The sequence below is a fragment of the Sphaeramia orbicularis genome, chromosome 1, assembly GCF_902148855.1.
Source record: "Sphaeramia orbicularis chromosome 1, fSphaOr1.1, whole genome shotgun sequence".
Lineage (NCBI taxonomy): Eukaryota > Metazoa > Chordata > Actinopteri > Kurtiformes > Apogonidae > Sphaeramia > Sphaeramia orbicularis.
Window position 1 is genome coordinate 5193921 of NC_043957.1, and position 5208 is coordinate 5199128.

Sequence of the window (5208 nt, forward strand, 5' to 3'; positions counted from 1 at the left end):
TTGTTTGATTTGTGTTTATTATGGACGAAACTTCAATGAAATGAAAAGGAAAAAATGAAAACAAAAAAGACTAAACAAGATTAAAAAGTTTGACTTTGGCATCTGTAGTTGTATACCATGAATTGTAAACAGATGCGATAAATAAAACCCTGTCCTCTTCCTTTTTTTCAGTTACAGCACAATTAATAATGTATCCCTAAAGAACTGAAGCCTAGAACGCTCAGTCATACTTCCTACAATCGCGTTATAATGATGTACTCTTAGTCGTATTCATTCACAAACTGCAAAAATCCAAATCTTACCAACTGTATTTTTCTCATTTCTAGTCCAATTATCTCATCACACTTGAAATTAGGGCTGTGTATTGGCAAGAATCTGGTGATACAATACAAGTCACAATAGTAGGATCACAACACAATATATCATGATACTGTAAAAAAGCGATTTTTTGTTTCTTTTTTTAAAATGATTATTTCCTGGAGGAATTGAATTACACCTGAAATATGCACAAATACTAAGCACATTTTTATTTGATCCCAACAGGATCTAATGTTATATCACAACATGTTCCTGTGTTCAAACTGAAATTATATTTTACAGACATTACAGTTTACGATCCTGTTCAAATGTTCATGTTCTATTAGTTCACAACTAACATCAGAACAGTATTTGAGTTCAATCCCAACAAAGGAACGAACATCTGCCTCTCAGACAGTAAAAAGTGCTTTTAGGATGCTTCAAATAACCATTATTTAATAAAACAGTGTTAAATAATAATAAATAAGATATAAACAATAAAGAAAACCAAAAAACTAAAATGAACCTCTGCCATATCTGCATTTGAATAAAAACCTAAAAAATATCAATACAGTATTTTTTAATATCGATACAGTATTGTGAAATGAAATATCACGATATATTGCAGAACCCATATTTTCTAACACCCCTACATAAAATAAAACATAATCACCTAAAGAGTAACTTTTCAGTGAAATATAAGCACTGATTTATAGACGATATATCTGCAAAATCTGATTTTAAGAAATCTTACCAAGATAATTTTCACTTGTTCCATTGGCAGATTTTTTTTTTTTTTTTTTGCTTAATTCAATATTTTTTTTGCTCAATTCAACCTCAACACTAGGTAGCTTTTACTGTCCCAATTTGGGTCCTATTTTTGGATCCAATATTTGATTAAAAATTAATTAATTATGGGATGGATCAGAGCGATAGCATGATTTTTTTTTGCATTTCTCTGAGGTCATCATTAGGTTCATCCTGGGGGGAAATATGTCTACATTTACCTTTTATTATTGGGTCTAAAAAGATGGAAAAGTGACAGATACTGAGGTAAATCCAGTTTCACAGAAAGCACCCCGCTGCAAAGTGAACATAAAGCTGATGATAAATAGGGGTGTAAGAAAATATCAGTTCTGTAATATATCAGGATATTTCATTTCACGATACTGTATCGATATTAAAAAGCACTGTATCAATAATTGCAGGTATTTATTCAAATGCAGATATGGCGGAGGTTCATTTTTGTTTTTCGGTTTTCTTTTGTTTATATTTTGTTCACAGTTTTCTTAAATAATGGTTATTTGAAGTATCCTAAAAGCACTTTTTACTGTCTGAGAGGCAGATTTTCGTTCCTTTGGAAACTAGGTGAGTTAGGAACATTTTGTGATATAGCATTAGATCCTGTTCTGATCGAATAAAAATGTGTTTAGTATTTGTCCATATTTCTGGTGTAATTCGATTCTTCCGGGAAATAATCTTTAAAAAAAAAAAGAGAGAAACAAACAAAAAAAACTGCTTTTTTAAACAATATCATGATATATCGCGATATATTGCATCGTGATCATAGTATTGTGATATGTATCGTAACCCCAGATTTTTGGCAATACACAGCCCTAATGATAACCACTAGGCCTGTAACGGTAAACAAAATTTTCAGTTTGGTACGTTTCCGGTTTTGAAAGCCACGTTTTTTTTTGGGGGGGGGGGGGGGGGGGGGGGGGGTTCGGTACGGGAAGAAAGAAAACCCCTGAAAATGTCTTTAATACATTTATGAATTTTTGAACATTTTTTCCCCAATTTTTGGAGACAATACAATATAGAAAAACAGGAATAACATAATTCTGCTGATAAAAATTAAATAGAAAATAAAATAAATAAAATATTACTAAATGTATTTTAAACATTAGTATGACACTTTTCCCTGAAAGGTAGTTTTGAACAAACAACACAAATCTAATCCCAGTTCAGTCAGTTCCCATTCTGCAGAAAAATAACAAAAAAAAATTCCACATGAAGTGCAACATTAACAAGAGGGAAAACTGGTATTCTGTTTTAACAAACTGAAGAGCTACATTGACAACAAAATTAACCAAATTATTTATTGTAGGACAGATAACAAACTGTGTGTGCAGGGTGCGATTTGTCATAAACACGAAGGGGGGGGGCTTCAATATGTCCGTGTGGAACTTGCGCGGATTTAAAGTTCCGCATCAAATGACGTCTTTTGTTCCTTCTTCTTTTTCTCAACATACTGAACCGTTTCAGTACAGCTGTGTACCGAAGCGAACAGGTGTGTACCGAAACGGTTCGGTATGTGTACGTTACAGGCCTAATAAACACACTCCGTAGTTCAGCAGTTACAAAGTGTATCCTTGTTCACCTCCTTCACAGTCTTCCAGGCTGCAGACAGTCGTTCACAGCCCAGTGTCAGCTTCGTACACCACTGTTTAGCCCCGTCTGTCTTCGTGCGCTCACATTCATTACATCCTACAGCAGTTAAAGTCACAATTAGGCCGTTCTCATTTACATATTTTTCTGTTTCTGCTGTCGACAGATGAATGAGGATGAGATAGTGATTTAATTACGGCATTAAGATGCTAACTACATGTTAAGTAGCGACCCATTTGAAACTGATGGGTTGTAATGATAAATATTCCATTCTATTTTTATAACTGCACTAGCGGCTCAACGTCAACTCGCAGCACGAAGGTCCGGGGTTCAGATCATGGTCAGATCTGAGTCACAGCTCAGAGGAGGCAGAAGGGAGATCAGTTGTTGATCTCATGGTGCTTATGAAGGACCCTTTGGCTAAACGTCTGTAATGGCTTGGTAGGCTGCCCTGACCTTTGGGTGTCCAGCATGTGGGTCGTCCTGTTTCCTCTGCCATTCAAACGGGAACATGCTGTAATTCTTTGGCACTTGACCAAAGAATGGGTTTATTTCTGGAGCTGCTGCCCAAATGCTTAACAGGATGGGTTAAATGCACAGAATACAGATAGTTTCTTTGGATTAATGCCTTTGTAGATCCACTGTGATCTGTAATGCACATGTATTATCCTGTCTACACTAGTGTTTGAGAACTAGCTGTAACAGTGCTGCATAAGCTGTTTGGGACATGGACTGGCTGTAGAACCGTACACACAAAAAAAGCATATTTCAATCATGTATCATATATATATATATATATATATACATATATACACACACACTATATTGCCAAAAGTATTGGCTCACTCATCCAAATAATCAGAATCAGGTGTTCCAATCACTTCCATGGCCACAGGTGTATAAAATCAAGCACCTAGGCATGCACATGCAGACTGCTTTTACAAACATTTGTGAAAGAATAGGTCACTCTCAAGAGCTCAGTGAATTCCAGCGTGGAACTGTGATAGGATGCCACCTGTGCAACAAATCCAGTCGTGAAATTTCCTGGCTCCTAAATATTCCACAGTCAACTATCAGCTTTATTATTAGAAAGTGGAAGTGTTTGGGAACGACAGCAACTCAGCCACGAAGTGGTAGGCCACGGAAACTGACAGAGCGGGGTCAGCGGATGCTGAGGCGCAGAGTGCGAAGAGGTCGCCAACTTTCTGCAGAGTCAATCACTACAGACCTCCAAACCTCATGTGGCCTTCAGGTTAGCTCCAGAACAGTGCGCACAGAGCTTCATGGAATGGGTTTCCGTAGCCGAGCAGCTGCATCCAAGCCATACATCACCAAGTGCAATGCAAAGCGCCGGATGCAGTGGTGTAAAGCACGCCGCCACTGGACTCTAGAGCAGTGGAGGCGCGTTCTCTGGAGTGACCAATCACACTTCTCCGTCTGGCAATCTGATGGACGGGTCTGGGTTTGGCTGTCGCCAGGAGAACGATACTTGTCGGACCGCATTGGGCCAAGTGTAAAGTTTGGTGCAGGGGGGATTATGGTGTGGGGTTGTTTTTCAGGAGCTGGGCTTGGCCCCTTGGTTCCAGTGAAAGGAACTGGGAATGCTTCAGCAGACCAAGACATTTTGGACAATTCCATGCTCCCAACTTTGTGGGAACAGTTTGGAGCTGGCCCCTTCCTCTTCCAACATGACTGTGCACCAGTGCACAAAGCAAGGTCCATAAAGACATGGATGACAGAGTCTGGTGTAGATGAACTGGACTGGCCTGCACACAGTCCTGACCTCAACCCCATAGAACACCTTTGGATGAATTAGAGCGGAGACTGAGAGCCAGGCCTTCTGTCCAACATCAGTGTGTGACCTCACAAATGCGATTCTGGAAGAATGGTCCAAAATTCCCATGAACACACTCCTAAACCTTGTGGAAAGCCTTCCCAGAAGAGTTGAAGCTGTTATAGCTGCAAAGGGTGGACCCACGTCATACTGAACCCCATAGACTAGGAATGGGATGGACCTGAAATTCATATGAGAGTCAAGGCAGGTGAGCAAATACTTTTGGCAATATAGTGTAAAAAAAAATAAAAAAATATATATATATATATATATATATATAGCAAGGCAGGTGAGGGAATACTTTTGGCAATATAGTGTAAAAATATAGTGTACTAAATAAATAAATAAATAAATAAATATACTAGGCCTGTAACGGTACACAAAATTTTCGGTTCGGTACGTTTTCGGTTTTCAAAACCACGGTTCGTTTTTTTTCGGTTCGGTACGGGAAGAAAGAAAACCTCTCAAAATGTCTTTAAAGCATTTATGAATTTTTTTCATATTTTCCCCCCAATTTTTGGAGACAACAGAATATAGAAAAACTGGAATAATATAATTCTGCTGCTATAAATCAAATAGAAAATAAAATAAATTATTAATATTACTAAATGTATTTTAAACATTAGTATTGCACTTTTCCCTGAAAGGTAGTTTTGAACAAACAAGAAAAATCTAATCACAGTTCT